Raw genomic sequence first — 17780 nt, forward strand, 5'->3', positions numbered from 1 at the left:
GTCAATGTGTTCTGTGATTTTTGGTGTTCTCAGCTTCAGTTCCGTTCTGTCTCTCCTCTCTGGTCTGAGTGCTAGATTGTTTCTCTGCCCAGTTGCCCTTAGAGTTTCTCAAACTGTTCTTCTGGCTCTTGACCTGGCCTGTTTTTGACCCCGTTGCTGCCCGCCTTTCTCAGCCCTGTCTGCACCTCGCTTGACCAACCATCTGTTCAACTATTCTCCTGTCTCCCATTTTGGATTCATTGCCCTCTTCTCATCTGGTGCTGGAGTTTTTGTTGTTTTTGGGATATTAGGCTTTCGGCTTCCTTCAGTTAATAAAACTGCCTTTACAGCCTCATCCGCTCTTGGATCTTTATCTGTCCTGACACCACACACTGACCAAGAATGTACCCAGCAGAAGGCTCTACTTGGCAGTCTGCTTTGGAGCATCAGGGAGCGATGTTGGGCGGTCACAAGATGGAACTGTCTTCCACCCATCACTCGGTAGACACCTTGTCGGCTCAAATCACTGATCGCTCGATCGTCTCACTCGGGAAGATTTTGATCATGATCATATCTGTGCACCCTCATCAGGTCTGAATGTACTGCAGCTTCTGGAAGCTTTTGCCAGGGATCCCGGCGAGGAGCACATTGCAATAGTCCAGCCTGGAGGAAACAAAGGTATTTGAGTATGGGGCAATTTTTTTGGTGCTGTTCTTCAGGTGGAAGAAAGAGGTCTTACACAGATCTTTGATGTAGTCCTCAAAGGTCAGATGAAAGTCCATTTTAAGACCCAGGTTGGTGATATTGAAAGTGAAATATCCTGGCCAGATAAGGTAATGCTGTTAATTACAGATTATCAGATTTGGTTTGGAGTGCCAATTAGGATGGCTTCACTCTTGGAGCTGTTTAGCTGCAATAAGTTTTGCTTCATCCATGCCTTCTCCAGGCAGGTGGGAAAAGTGGAAGATGGGAAGACAGCAGATGGGGTTGAGATGATCCTGACGTAGATTTGAGTGTCATCAGCATAGCAATTAAAAGAAATTACATGCTGGCTGATGACATGACCGAGGGAGAACATGTAAAGGACAAACAGAATGGGGTCGAGCACTGAGCCTTGAGGGACACCACAGGTAACATTATGTGTCAAGGATTTAAAAAACCATGGCTACATGATCAGTTCTCCCAGTGGGGTAAGATGTTTATTCCTCCAGTGCTCACTCGCCGTTGAGACTCAACCGCAATTATATCCCAATGAACAATGTAAAATTGCCTTTATCATTTCATCCCTCACAGGTCCTGCTCTACAATGGGCCGAGACCATATGGATGCAAGCCGGTCTGGCCACCCCATCCCTAGACAATTTCATCACTCACTTCCGGGGAGGTATTTGGCACCACCGAAGGCGATTCATCTGTGGGTGATAAACTATATAATTTGAAACAAGGGAAGATGAATATACACCAGTATTCCCTGCAATTCACTGTGGCTCAGGAAACCACCACATCCTGGCTTGCTCCCTTCACCCACCACGGCCAGCGGTGAGTTATACCCAACCATCACCAATTGAATCGATGAATCCACTCACCAGCATTGTACAACTTACTGCTGACAATGTCACTCTTCAAGTTACCGCCCTCCTCGACTCCGGGTCAGGCGGGAAATTTATTTCGGAGAGCCTCTGCCGCCAGCTCAAGCTACCAGCCAACACAACCAAAACCACCCATCAAGTAATCACCATCACCGGAAAACCCCTTAACCACCATCATATCCGATACAGTGTGGGCCCACTCCAAATGTCTATTGGCTTGTTACATGAAGAATCCATTACCTTCCTAGTGTTAGAAGAATCAACGGAAGACATCATTCTTGGTCGTCCGTGGCTGGCACAACATTACCCAGTTGTCCCCTGGTCAACAGGCAAAATCCCCTGGTGGGGTGTCCAGTGTTTCCCATCCTACTTCCCTCACAGCCGATAAAGACCTCCGAAGTCTTACCCATCAATACCACCTCCGATGAAAGCCCTGTTGATAAATGCTCCATTGAAATTCCCCTCTGTTACTAAGAGTTCAGAGACATCTTCTGCCCACACAAAGCCTCACAACTTCCTCCTCGCCACCCTTGGGATTGTACCATAGACCTCATTCCGGGTGCGCCAGTGCCTCGCATGAAGATCTACCTGCTCTACCTTCCGGAACAGAAGGCCATGGAGGAGTACATTGAAGAGGCTCTAAAACAAGGTTACATAGTTCCATCCACATCCCCTTCCAGTTTATTCTTAGTTTCCAAGAAGGACGGAGGCCTACGACCAAGCATCGACTACCGAGCATTAAACTAAGTTACAGTCAAATTCCGGTACCCTCTTCTCCTCGTCCCAGCCATCCTTGAACAGCTTAGAGGAGCAATATTTTTTTACTCACTAGATCTCAGAAGTGCATATAATCTTATCCATATATGAGAAGGTGATGAATGGAAGACTGCATTTGTGACCCCTACTGGCCACTATGAGTATAGGTTGATGCCGTATGGTCTAGTCAACGCCCCCTCATTCTTCCAAGACTTCATGCATGAGGTGCTCCGGGAGTACCTCAACCGCTTTGTTATAGTTTACATAGACGACATCCTAATCTACTCCTGGAGCCTGACCGAACATCGCCAACATGTAAAGACAGTCCTCACCCAGTTATGAAAATTCCAATTATTCCTCAAGGCAGAAAAATGAACCTTCCACCAACCATCCGTTCAATTCCTGGGTTACATTATCAATAGTTCAGGCATTCACATGGACGAGGGGAAGATTCAAGCCATCACCTCCCGGCCACTCCCATCAACCATTAAATAACTCCAACGTTTCTTAGGTATTGCTGATTTCTATCTCCGTTTTATTAATAATTATAGCTCCATTACCAGTCCCATTACAGACCTTCTCGGCAACAAACGCAAATCTCTGTTCTGGACTCCAGCTGCCACCGAAGCCCTCACAACCCTCAAACAAGCCTTCACCATGAGTCCCCGTCCTTGTTCATCCTGACCCAGACCTCCCTTTTGAGGTGGAAGTGGATGCCTCGACCACTGGAGTTGGAGCGGTATTGCCGCAGCGGCAGGGGACCCCTCCAAGACTCCATCCATGTGGCTTCTTCTCCCAGAAACACAGCCCGGTGGATAGAAACTATGACATCGGAAACTGGGAGCTATTAGCCATCAAGTTGGCTCTGGAGGAATGCCGACATTGGGTTGAGGGAGCAGCACATCCTTTCACGGTATTCACTGACCACAAAAATTTACAATATCTCAGAGAGGCTAAATGTCTGAATCCTCACCAGGCTCGATGGGCCCTATTTTTCATCTGAATCCACTTCACTATATCCTATCGACCAGGTCCTTGCAACACTAAAGCTGATGCCCTCTCCCGCATTCACACGTCGGACGAAAATATTGACAAGCCCGAAATGATAATCCCAACACAACTCATAACCAGTTCGATTCAATGGACCACTCCATCAGTCGCCTCCGAAGTCCCTCCTCCTGCTCCGCCGGGCTGTCCCCCCAGACTCAGATATGTTCCTCGGACACAACGCACCCCACTAATACATACTACTTACATCTCCCTAGGCACTGGCCACCCAGGGGCCAACGCGACTCTCTCGCTGCTAAAAGACCGATTCTGGTGGCCCAACATGGCAGAAAATGTGAGAAGATATGTCCGTGGTTGAACCGATTGCGCCATCTCCAAAAGTCCCCGACATCTACCAGCTGGTAAACTCCACCCATTACCCATTTCAAACCATCCCTGGTCACACCTAGGAGTGGACTTTATCATGGATCTACCCCCCTCTGATGGTAATATCTGTATTCAGTTCATATCCCTGTTATGGAAATTGATATTCTCAATCCTAGGTGTGACTGTAAGCCTCTCCTCAGGTTACCATCCACAATCTAATGGCCAAGCAGAAAGGAAGATACAGGAAGTAGGTTGCTTCCTCCGGACCTTCTGCCATGGCCACCAGGACTCCTGGAACCAATTCCTGGGCTGGGCAGAGTACACCTAGAATTCCTTCTGCCAACCATCCACGGGTCTTACACCATTTCAGTGTGTACTTGGTTACCAGCCCCCACTCTTCCCTTGGTCTGGTGACTCATCTGACGTTCCTGCCGTCGACTACTGGTTCCGGAAGAGCGAGAGAGTCTGGGACGAGGCACACCATCACCTCCAGCGGGCAGTGCGCAGACAGAAGACGGCAGCCGACCTGTGCCGCGCACCTACTCCCACCTTCCAACCGGGACATAAGGTCTGGCTGTCCACTCATGACATCCGACTGCACCAGCCCTGCAAGAAACTGAGTCCCAGATTTGCCTGCCCCTTCACCATCCTAGAACAAGTCAACACAGTAACCTACAAACTCCAACTCCTTCCTCAATATAAAATGCATCCCACATTCCATGTATCACTTCTAAAACCTTTTTACCCTCCTGTCTACACAGGGCCTGGCCGGACAGAGGAACCCCCTCTCCCATTACCATCACATCAGATCTTAGAATCCTGGCAACATGGTGGGAGATTAGAGTACCTAGTCGACTGGGAAGGTTACGGCCCAGAAGAACATTCATGGGTCCCTTGAGATGACATCCTAGACCCTATGCTCCTAGAGGAATTCCATACCTCACACCCAGATTGTCCTGCTCCCAGAGGCCGAGGAAGACCGCCACGTCGTCGGGGTAGTCGGCCCTCAGGAGCGGGCCCTGGAGGAGGGGGTACTGTCACAAGTCGGTCAGGCTTATCCCTCACGTGAATATTAATCACCAGCACCTGCTCACCATCCAATTATCAATCTTCACCAGCACTATAAAGGTACACACCTCGGATTCTCAGTGGTCCGATCTTGTGACTACTCAGAGGGACATTTCCCTGCTAGCTACTTGAGTTGACTCCTACTAATACGTAACTATTTCTGTTTACCTTCTCTCTCAGTGATCTGCCTTCTCCATCCTGTGGTCCCAGTTACTCTCCAGTGTTACCTCTATCAGTATCTCCTCTACTCACCATCGCCGAGGTGTGTGCTCATCATCCTCCACTCTGAGGGGGAAATGGTGAAGCCGGAGCAGAGCTGGAGCAGAGTGATTATTAAATGTTTGGAGCGCGGAAGGGAAATAGTTGCTGCTCCACTCTGCTCATATACTCTGATTGGGACACAGTGATAGTTTCAATTCTTTGTTATGTGACGAGTCACCTGCCTCCCCCCTGATTATCATCGACACCCCGTCCTAAATTGCCGCCCTTCACCAGGCTCCTGACAGGAGTGCGTGTGTGATAGAAGAGGGGCGCTGGATGAGTCAGGGCTAGCGGCGTGTGATGGGCACACCTGATGGAAATGGAGCCTCATCAACACCGCTGTGAAACCTCTTAGCCTGCACCCCAACGCCCGCGTCCTGAACGCCCCTCAACTTGCACGTTTCAGTGTTTCTGAATATATTAAATGAAACGGGACAAATTTAATCTTGACAATCTATGTATCATTATAAAGATCTAAGCCTCAAGCATCGACGACAGATCGCTGTTTTTCAATGGAAAGCTTATAAAGACTGTATTTGCTACATTTGTGTAAGCAGTACACATAAAAACGTGAATATTAGAAATGCAGTACATACCAGATCATAAACACATCCACAGCTGGAAATCCCAGTTCAGTTGAAAAGGTAAGGGTCCACTGAACGACATCTCATGGAGTACGTTTAGTCCAACGAAGCAATAACGTTGTAATATGGCTCATAATTCCTTTGTTTACGTTTCAGTTTTTCAGCAACAAAACTGTTTGCGTCCATTATGGAATAACTCGCGCTCAGAAACTGCGTCTTGGTAGTAAAAACACGGCATGGTTTTGCAGCGTACAGTGTCACAAACAGAATGAGACGATCCACCAGAAAAAAAGAATGAATGAAAGATAGGAGAAAAAATAGTATATTTGAATTTTGCCGCACTCTCCTGACGGCTCGTGACGCGCTCTGACGCACCTGTCAGCTGATGGAGGCGGAACTTATAGCGATCGCCTTTTTCTTTGTTTGTTTTGTTTTTCAACATTTTTTATATATGTGAGAGTGTGTTTTATGTTGAATGTGAATGTATCTGCATGATTACCATCTGTTTGAGTGCAAATCAGCTCGCTATTGCTGTATGATCAAGGCTATCAAAGTGAACGTGTCTATATGAATAGAGAGAGTGGATTATTTACCTTATGGCGCATTTGTGTTATTACCATCTGTATAAGTGGCCATCAGCATATCAGCACTTATTTGCATCGTAATTCATTGTAAATGCTGCATTTCTAGCCATTAACCACACAAACCATTATCAAATCTGGTTGATAAAAAGTAAAACCCAAAGGTTCTTATTTCTAAAGACACTTATGTTTGGAACACACTGAAGTAGGAAACTGTTACAATTATAAGTTGGGTAGAGCACTTTCAGCTGTGAGTACCATAATGGGGAGTGCTGGATAACAGGTTAAAAGCCCAACGCGCCTCTCCTTGGGAGACTGAACTCTTCCCCGTGTATGAACACTGGTTTCCTCGTGGGTCCAGGAAGGGTGCGTTGAGGGACTCCCACACCACCAGAAACGTGAGCTGCCGGACCCTAAGTCTGGACAAGAAACTAACCTGTTTACACGGCCGTCGGGCCAGGATGCCGAGACGTCCATCCCCTGCAAGCCCCGCGGCCAATGAGAAGAATGCGGCTGTTAGAAGAAGCCACCGCCCCTCGTGCCCCGGACAAGAGAGGGAAGCGCATGCAGCCACTGGACTCTGCCCCTTACCTGGACCCTTCCTCCATGAAAACTGCCCGAACCACACAAACCATTTTTTTAAGCATTTTTTTTAAATGCTTAATTTTTATTTAGTTTTTATTAGTTTTAGTCTTTTTTTTGTAATTTGGGTTATTTGTCAGGGGCAAGATTCTAAAAAGTCAGAAAAAGTATTGTGTAATAATAACTCAACAAAAACATGATACAATTAAACAAAATATTCATTCAAAAATAAAACCAGTACATAAAATGTACATATGGGCACAAATATGTAAACAGTTTCAACATTCCGCAGTAAGTGACGTGTGCCAGTAAAAAACCACAAGAGCCAACAGACTAAAGAAGACACACATGAAACGCATGTATTCAACAAATTTTTGGGCCACAGCAAGACATTTCTGTCAGATTTTCACACGCTTGAGGCATTTGACCAATCACAATAAACTGGATAGCTGGCCGATCAGAGCACACCTCGCTTTTCAGAGCGATGAGCTTTGTAAAAATGGATACTTTCCGAAGGTGGGGAAAACTGTTTTTTTTTTTATTTTTATTTTTTATGTTTTTTACCTTAAACCGCATAAACAGATTGCATTACACCAAATAAACTAAATAATGGGTAACACTTTAGAATACTGTTTCTTACTTACTACATAACTTATAAGGAATTATTGAAGAACTAACAGGTGATTATTCATTAACACTTAACTCACTACTGTTAACTACTAAGGAAGATGTGTTAATTAATCAGTATGTAATATAATTTTATGATTATGTTAAGTAACAGTTAGCTAATCAATAACTTATGTATTCTGTCATACCTCCTGAAGAACTACTATTGATTATCTACTACTTAGGGTTCTAGAAAAATAACTATGAAGTAACTACAGAGAGAATATAGGATACCATGTGTCAAAAATTTGATTGATGAGGGTCATAAAAGCCATCTGTTCTGGACACCTGTTTGTACACCCCCACCCCTCCCCTCCCTGTACACCCCGGTGACCTAGATATGAACTTACGACCCTAAGAAGGAATTTCGGTGAGGGAGGGTGAAAATGTGTTGGGATCTATGTGCTTTTTTTTAAAAAACTGTGGAAAGGGTTGAAATCATTAAAATGGTATAAGGGAAGTTTTTATTAAGGTTTTAAGTACATAGTGCATTTCAAGAAAAAAGGTTATAACACATACAAAATGGGAACGATGTAATGATTGTTTTCGTAGTTGGAAAAGTGTAAAACGTTGTTAAAGTTGTAACAAATAAAAAAGAAAACTACTGGTTATTTATCTAAAACAACTAAACAAGTCTAAACTATCAGATGTGTTTTCGTTAAGCAACACGTGAAAAAGATGTGAGAGCTTGTAAAAATTTAAAAAGGTGTTTTGTTACCAGCTAGAAAAGAAAGCATTTAGCATTTGTACCTTACCTCAATCTAAAAAAGAAATGAATGTAAAGCGGCGATACAAACCAGAAAACTTGGTGTTTGTCACGATGTTATAAAAAGTTAAAAACAAAAGAAAAAAGATGGTAGGCATTACGCGGATCAAAAATAAAATCCATCAGACAAGATACTTCAAATCAAATCTATGTTGTACCTTACCACTAACAACAACTTTAAAAATCTAGACTATTACTGACAAAGAGTTAGACGAAAGAAAAAAAAGATCTCACAGCAAAGTGTCAAGGCATCTCCGTTGAGCGATCCTGACAGCATCGCAGACACACTTAGAATGAGGCTTGGGGGAATGCTCCGGAAAAAAACCACGCCTCCACCGCTAGAGACTGCCCCCGCTGTAGGCGTGATAGCAGCGTCAAATAGATTTAAATGTTAAAATAATTAAACTAAGTAGTTTTTAATAAATAGACATCAGTCCTTAATTAGTGAAAACTTTAAATCCGTTTAAACATAAGATCAATTTGTACTTTTTAAATGATGTAGCTTTATGCGATTTTTATTTACTTTTAGTGTTAAAAAATACAAAATAAAAAATAATAATAAAAAACAAGTTAATTACTCTAATCTACGACTAGTCTAAATTTAGACTATTGCCGTCGATATATCTTTTATTTTTGTCAAGCTTAATTTCTCAAGCTATGACAATTAACACACAAACACAAACACACTTTCCTTCTGTCCAGTTTGTAAGTTTTTGTCGCGTTATCTAGTAAATAAAACAGACATATGTAGTTAAAAGTAGTCGGTTAACAATATGACAGGGAAGAAATATCTCGTCTCCGGTCGTGCAGCGAAACGTGACCGTGCCGGGCATCTGGTGACTGTGTGATTACTGTTGCCTGCATATCAGTTAGACATCAGCGGGGTGTAAACACATTTAAAAGTTTTTGGGGGTTTGCAACTCAACTGTAATCTAATTAGTTTCCCGGGGGTTCTGGTGTTGTAAATGGTGCGCTACAGGTCAGCTAAAGTTTAAAAAATTGTGTGTGATCAAATTCAGTGATCAAAGGCGCGACAATTTAAACTTTATGGCTTAGGCCTGTGATTGTGAGGTTCTCTGACAGTTCATTTAGTGGGTCAAATGGATGTGAAATCTTTTAACAAGTCAGACCATATAGGAATATGTAGTTTAATTCGAGTTAATTTAGTTTATTTTAGTTACATTTATAATTTTTATTAACCCCTAGATCTTTCAACCTCAACATAAATGTACAGAGAATGCAAACAAGTACACAAACACAACCACACACACACACACACACACACACTTTCCTTCTGCCGAGTTTGTGTCGTGTTATCTAGTAATTAAACCATACATATGTAGTTAAAAGTATCACCCATTTAACAATATGACAGGTTAGAAATATCTCGTCTCAGATTGAAACGTGACAAACTTAGTAGTGATTCTTTAAATCCTGTTTATCAACTCTTTGAGATACTTAATCATTGAAACATTTCTATAGTCACATCTTTATTTAACATTTTCTAAAATGAGATCTGGTTTATTTCTATATTAAGTGTAAGTAAGTTGTATTCTTTCTTGTCATATCTTTTACATTTTATTAAAATAGGTTCAACTGATTCAGGAAGATCACATTTAACACAAAGTCCAGACACATGTTTTTCCTCTTATAAATAATGACTGATTAAGTGCAATGTGTCCAATTCTATGGCGAGAGCTTCCTTTCTATCTCCAAAATTCTCCTTTCGTTAAATTTGATGTCTGACATTTTAATGTTTTTATCTGATCCACTACCTTCTATTCCTATATGTGCAGGTATCTATACAAAATAAGTATTTGTTTTTGGTTGTATTCTGAACAAACTCTGTAAAATGAATGACAAATTGTCTTGTTGAAGATTCGCCACACTTTAAACTTGGTAGTACTGCAAATGAGTCTGAACATATGACTACTTTAGGTATATTAATGTGTTCAACCCACTGAAGAGCCAAAAATATGACAATCATTTCTGTAGTATAAACAGACGGATGATTAGATGTTCTTTCAGGTATTCTATATCTACCCACTTGGAAGATATGTGTCCTGTTTCAGGATCTTTAGATACATCTATGTATACTTTATAGTTACTCTAAAACTATATGCTCTTTATTTTTCATCTAAACAAAAGTCCTTGATGTTTTATTTTATTTTAATAAGCCACTCACACTTACTTTAGTAGCCTAAATCATTGAATATGTCTTTTATTTTGTCAATATTAACTTCTGGCACGAAATTCTACATTCATAAATGTATGTTTTTCAAAATCCTCACGTTTAGTGTCATTTAAAGAGGAATTTGTGATGTATTTGGAGCGTTAAAAGAAATGAAAAGTCTCAAAGCAAGATTTTTGTATTCTTCATTAAAGGACTTAAAGGAGTTAATTTAGTTTATTTTAGTTACATTTATAATTTTTATTAACCCCTAGATCTTTCAACCTCAACATAAATGTACTGAGAATGCAAACAAGTACACAAACACAACCATACAATCATAAACACAGACACACACACACACACACACAAATGTAAACATTACAGAAAACATGAACATGCAAACTAAATAAATACTAATATACACTCAAACAAGTACAAAAATACACAAACAAACAAAATAGGTCACAAACACGAACATATCTATATAAGATTGAAAATGAGTTGTCCTAAGTTTTCTTTGAAACCAAAAGTGTTTGTTGGTACAAATGTCTGACAGAAATGTATACAATAGATTAGACGTCCTTTCTCACTTTCCAAATGGTGTTGTTAACCATGATGTTTAAAATAGTTTTAAAAAAGTATTATTTTTTAGCTTTCATGCAGGATTCATGTCAGCACTCAAGTGTTTTTAGCAAGAGTCCAGAGACAGATGAAAATAGATGTGTGAAGAAAAAAAAATGTAAGAGGTTTTTAAGGATAGACTAAATGGTTTAGATTGTTTAAAAAAATTGAGTTTACACATTTCTCTTGAATGTGTGTACGGTAACCGTTGCATACATGAAGCAGAACAAATACATAACTCATAAACGCATTGTGGTTAATAAAAAAGACTTATTTATCTAGCATAACTTACTTTCTTTTCATAACAATAAACATTCTTACGACTTTAACAACTGCAAACAAACGGTTTGGTAGGTTACTATGAACGTTGTAATAGGTTATAGATCACAAATTAACCCATTTAAAATCTAAAAGTTTAAAAAGTAATGTAACTGATAACATTTGATTACATGTTTTAAGACTTGTAATGTTTTCAACCGTTAATCTTTTGAAACGTGTAAACAGGACAGGGGTTAACATTAGAGTACTCAACAACTAATGACCGTCAGACTTTTCAAATCCTTCATCACTTAAATTAGGATTGTGATCATTTCATTTTAAAGCATAACCACCACGAAATCAGATTTGCTTGGAGATTAAATACATATTTAAAAACACAACAAGAAAGTTTAACAGCTATGATACTGTTTTTAAATCAGGTTTTTGCACACCTATGAAGGGAAATGCCATGGCATCTAACAACGGTTGGTAAATCGGTTCAATTTAACAAATAAATACACATCGGCCAAATAGGAAATAAGCATACGTCTTTAACTCATGAAACATCTGACTCATATTTTAGAGTATTTAAGGTGGTTTATGAAATATATCAATGAAATCTGTAATCTGTAAAAATATTCAGATGTAAGATTTTCATAATTAACCGCAATTTAATTATTTTTCTCACTGACTGTAACTGATTACATTTATTTTTAATCAAATGATATAATTTAGCTATATGTAACTAGTTGACCCCTAACACTGATTATGCGTTCTAACAAGAATAGTTGGTGAAAGAGTTCATTACCCTCTTTAACTTTAAAAATGCGTACAATGTCCACAAACAAGGGTTTACTCTTAAAACAAGCCCCAGACACCGACTTGGAAGCACCGTAACAAGTATAGCCATTGCAGAAATTTGTTATAGAGATTCAGTAAGTTAAACTCTGGATGCACGATTGACCGACTTACGTTTGCCATATTATTACTTTTTCTAAAGATAAAGACAATTATTTGGTTTCAGGACACACGAATCCTAACGCCCAATGGTTCACAAGATAACATGACAACGGTTGCTCCATTACAGCATAGTCAACCCATTTTAGCCTGTTTTAGCACATGTATATCGTATTATTGTTGAATATAGTCGTTTGGTCTAAATATGTGTTAACAGTTATTTTATTGTTGTTATATGTATTATATGTTCTTGTTTTACAAATTTAATATGTTTACCTAATACCTCATTCAAGCTATGTAGATCTTCAGGTCAGGGAACTACAATACCCATCACACACCTCAGGCTTCAAACATGCCCGTCGTGAATACATACTCATATTGTATGTGGCAACGCTCTAAATCATTGGACATCTGATTAAACGCATACGCAGATAACCTAAATAAAAAGACTCATATTCTTTTCTGTGATCTGTTTTAGTGATGCAAAGTTCGATTCACTTCTGAAAAATTATTTATTTGGACAGTTTGGTTCAATGAACCGATTCATAGGGTCCTTAAGTCATTTTCGCAGTTACGTAGTACACTTTTTTTTTCTTCTAACAACTGAAGAGTCATTTTTATTTCTGTGAATCATCTAAATAAATGTAATTGTGTGAACACATTGTTGGTTATTATCTTTTGTTCATTTAAGTTAATTCTGAATCATCTAAATAAAGTTAACTGTGTGAACACACATTAGCGGTTATTGTCTTTTGTTCATTTAAGTTAATTCTGAATCATCTAAAAAAAAAAAAAAAGTTAATTGTGTGAACACATATTGGTGGTTATTATCTTTTGTTAATTTAAGTTAGTGATGTTTGTGTTTGCAGTTTTACGCACAGTGTCTCTGTCGTTGTTTAGCTTAAACATCAGTTTTTAGTCAGTTACAAAAGTGTCAGGCATTAAGTTTTTGTATTTTTAATTCACCTTATTATGACAGAGTTACAGGTTTCGGGTGTTTTGAAAGTGTAAGCGGTGAAAACTTAAATGTGACCGTCGAGTAACGTTAGCTACTCAAACGAAGACAAATTGTGTAAGTGTTCAATAAGATGCAGAAATGAAAATAAGCGTACAAATATTCATAATGACAAGTACAATATAACCTAAAAACACTATAGCCCCCTGCTAAGTATACCTAAAATTTTCTAGAGCAGTGAGATATTTACATTTACTGTACATTTATTCATTTAGCAGACGCTTTTATCCAAAGTGACTTACAGATGAGGACGGTCGAAGCAATCAAAAAACAACAAAAAGAGCAATGATATATAAATGTTTTAACAAGTCTCAGTTAGGTTAACACAGTACACGTATCATGGGATTTTAAATAATATCATAAATAAAAAGAAAACAGATTGAATAAAAAAAGAATAGAGCAAGCTAGTGTTAGAGGTCTTTACACATACACACACATGCACACACACACGCATAAATAGATATAAACCGCAATGTTTTTCATAGCGTTACACTTTGAACGATATGTTTCCATGACATTGTTAGCTCTTTCTGTTTGAATCTATTTACAGCAGTTTTCACCATCCTAATTGTAATGGTTTGGTCTTATGCTTAGGGCCTTATACGTTGTATTTTCTAGTTTTTGCTCTCGTGTTAGTGGGTCTCTTTGTTCATACAAATCAATATTTCTGCGGATTTGGGTATTAAAATATTGCTTTAAACATAGTCTTCATTCGAGACGTTTACTTAACATCATTATATCATCCTAGTTTATATCAGATATAAGATATGTTGCTTATTAATTATTATCCAACCTTTTAATCATCAAAATATCACGACTGACTTGAGTGATCCTCTTGGGCGGAGTCATCTTGGGCGTGACCAATGTTTATGACTTCCTGATGACAAACCCTCCATCGTGTACATCATACAAGGGTTGAGGGTGGCTCACTAAAAGCAACAAAGACCGGCTGATAAATGCTACAGTTGCCTGCTGTGAACAATAAAACAATACAATAAATCAATAAACCGGAAATTTATCGTGAATTAAAATAGTACATCGGCGACAGTTCTACATCGATTAGGGGCAAAGTTTACGCCTTGGAAAGAATCGAATTCTGAAAAAGTCGTCTGACGCTGCACAACTGACCCATGGAGGGTAAATGGAGCGGCGCTGATGAGGTCGAAAAACTGGAGTGCGCTGCAGCAAACACCAGTTTTGTCAAAGACATTATTGACCCTGATTTTAAACTACACTACAGAGGACAGATGATCGGACTGATGCAAAAGATCATCAAGAAGGAATGCGACCCAAATCACGATTGTACGGGCGATAGCAAGCGGGAAACAAATCTCAGTAACCAAATGAATCTTGTAAGAAGACTGAAATATACATGGCCTGATTTGACGAGCATATTTTTAACCGGGAGGGACCCGGTGCATGTTTCTGCACGTAAAATTCTGGAAGTGATGTCTGAATGTGAAGATGAGATGGACGTTAATGACGTTCTCTATCTGTGTACATCTATAACAGATCAATGTGTGCTGTTGGCTGCCAAAAATTATGATTCTATGACCTGTGAAATTGTTGCATCGTTGGTTGATTTTATATTGGACCAAAACATGTTAATCTGCAGAGATTTTCTATTCTGGTTAGATTGCCTGTAATGTCATGAGTACTATTTGTTTTTAATGACAATTTGATAATTTTCTTCACTACATCGATATATATTCAACAATATAGTGTTGAAATAAAAGATTGATCCACTTCACTCGCTATTCTGTTCTCTGAGTTCAGCAACTTTTTTGTTTGTTAACAATTAACAATAATAATTAATAAGCAACATATCTTATATCTGATATAAACTAGGATGATATAATGATGTTAAGTAAATGTCTCGAATGAAGACGATGTTTAAAGCAATATTTTAATACCCAAATCCGCAGAAATATTGATTTGTATGAACAAAGAGACCCACTAACACGAGAGCAAAAACTAGAAAATACAACGTATAAGGCCCTAAGCATAAGACCAAACCATTACAATTAGGATGGTGAAAACTGCTGTAAATAGATTCAAACAGAAAGAGCTAACAATGTCATGGAAACATATCGTTCAAAGTGTAACGCTATGAAAAACATTGCGGTTTATATTTATGCGTGTGTGTGTGCATGTGTGTGTATGTGTAAAGACCTCTAACACTAGCTTGCTCTATTCTTTTTTTATTCAATCTGTTTTCTTTTTATTTATGATATTATTTAAAATCCCATGGTACGTGTACTGTGTTAACCTAACTGAGACTTGTTAAAACATTTATATATCATTGCTCTTTTTTTTGTTTTTTGATTGCTTCCACCGTCCTCATCTGTAAGTCACTTTGGATAAAAGCGTCTGCTAAATGAATAAATGTACAGTAAATGTAAATATCTCACTGCTCTAGAAAATTTTAGGTATACTTAGCAGGGGGCTATAGTGTTTTTAGGTTATATTGTACTTGTCATTATGAATATTTGTACGCTTATTTTCATTTCTGCATCTTAATGAACACTTACACAATTTGTCTTCGTTTGAGTAGCTTACGTTACTCGACGGTCACATTTAAGTTTTCACCGCTTACACTTTCAAAACACCCGAAACCTGTAACTCTGTCATAATCGAACTTTGCATCACTAAAACAGATCACAGAAAAGAATATGAGTCTTTTTATTTAGGTTATCTGCGTATGCGTTTAATCAGATGTCCAATGATTTAGAGCGTTGCCACATACAATATGAGTATGTATTCACGACGGGCATGTTTGAAGCCTGAGGTGTGTGATGGGTATTGTAGTTCCCTGACCTGAAGATCTACATAGCTTGAATGAGGTATTAGGTAAACATATTAAATTTGTAAAACAAGAACATATAATACATATAACAACAATAAAATAACTGTTAACACATATTTAGACCAAACGACTATATTCAACAATAATACGATATACATGTGCTAAAACAGGCTAAAATGGGTTGACTATGCTGTAATGGAGCAACCGTTGTCATGTTATCTTGTGAACCATTGGGCGTTAGGATTCGTGTGTCCTGAAACCAAATAATTGTCTTTATCTTTAGAAAAAGTAATAATATGGCAAACATAAGTCGGTCAATCGTACATCCAGAGTTTAACTTACTGAATCTCTATAACAAATTTCTGCAATGGCTATACTTGTTACGGTGCTTCCAAGTCGGTGTCTGGGGCTTGTTTTAAGAGCAAACCCTTGTTTGTGGACATTGTACGCATTTTTAAAGTTACAGAGGGTAATGAACTCTTTCACCAGCTATTCTTGTTAGAACGCATAATCAGTGTTAGGGGTCAACTAGTTACTTATAGCTAAATTATATAATTTGATTAAAAATAAATGTAATCAGTTACAGTCAGTGAGAAAAATAATTAAATTGCGGTTAATTATGAAAATCTTACATCTGAATATTTTTACAGATTACAGATTTCATTGATATATTTCATAAACCACCTTAAATACTCTAAAATATGAGTCAGATGTTTCATGAGTTAAAGACGTATGCTTATTTCCTATTTGGCCGATGTGTATTTATTTGTTAAATTGAACCGATTTACCAACCGTTGTTAGATGCCATGGCATTTCCCTTCATAGGTGTGCAAAAACCTGATTTAAAAACAGTATCATAGCTGTTAAACTTTCTTGTTGTGTTTTTAAATATGTATTTAATCTCCAAGCAAATCTGATTTCATGGTGGTTATGCTTTAAAATGAAATGATCACAATCCTAATTTAAGTGATGAAGGATTTGAAAAGTCTGACGGTCATTAGTTGTTGAGTACTCTAATGTTAACCCCTGTCCTGTTTACACGTTTCAAAAGATTAACGGTTGAAAACATTACAAGTCTTAAAACATGTAATCAAATGTTATCAGTTACATTACTTTTTAAACTTTTAGATTTTAAATGGGTTAATTTGTGATCTATAACCTATTACAACCATTACATAAATAATTCCACCAAGGTCTCAGCTACAGCTAAACGTTATAACAAAAACTTAAGGTCCTTGTTGACAGTTTTGTGAGGTGTGTGTGTGTGTGTGTGTGAAAGCAGCATGGTTTGGAAGAATTTTTTTTTAGCTTATATATGTGATTTTACTACAAACTATAAGCATTCTAACTAAGAAAACACAATATGTTTTTATTATTATTTTTTTTCCCAACCAAACCGTTTGTTTGCAGTTGATAAAGTCGTAAGAATGTTTATTGTTATGAAAAGAAAGTAAGTTATGCTAGATAAATAAGTCTTTTTTATTAACCACAATGCGTTTATGAGTTATGTATTTGTTCTGCTTCATGTATGAAACGGTTACCGTACACACATTCAAGAGAAATGCGTAAACTCAATTTTTTTAAACAATCTAAACCATTTAGTCTATTCTTAAAAGCCTCTTACATTTTTTTTTCTTCACACATCTATTTTCATCTGTCTCTGGACTCTTGCTAAAAACACTTGAGTGCTGACATGAATCCTGCATGAAAGCTAAAAAATAATACTTTTTTAAAACTATTTTAAA

Source organism: Carassius gibelio, chromosome B7 (genome assembly GCF_023724105.1).
Source record: "Carassius gibelio isolate Cgi1373 ecotype wild population from Czech Republic chromosome B7, carGib1.2-hapl.c, whole genome shotgun sequence".
Classification (NCBI taxonomy): Eukaryota; Metazoa; Chordata; class Actinopteri; order Cypriniformes; family Cyprinidae; genus Carassius; species Carassius gibelio.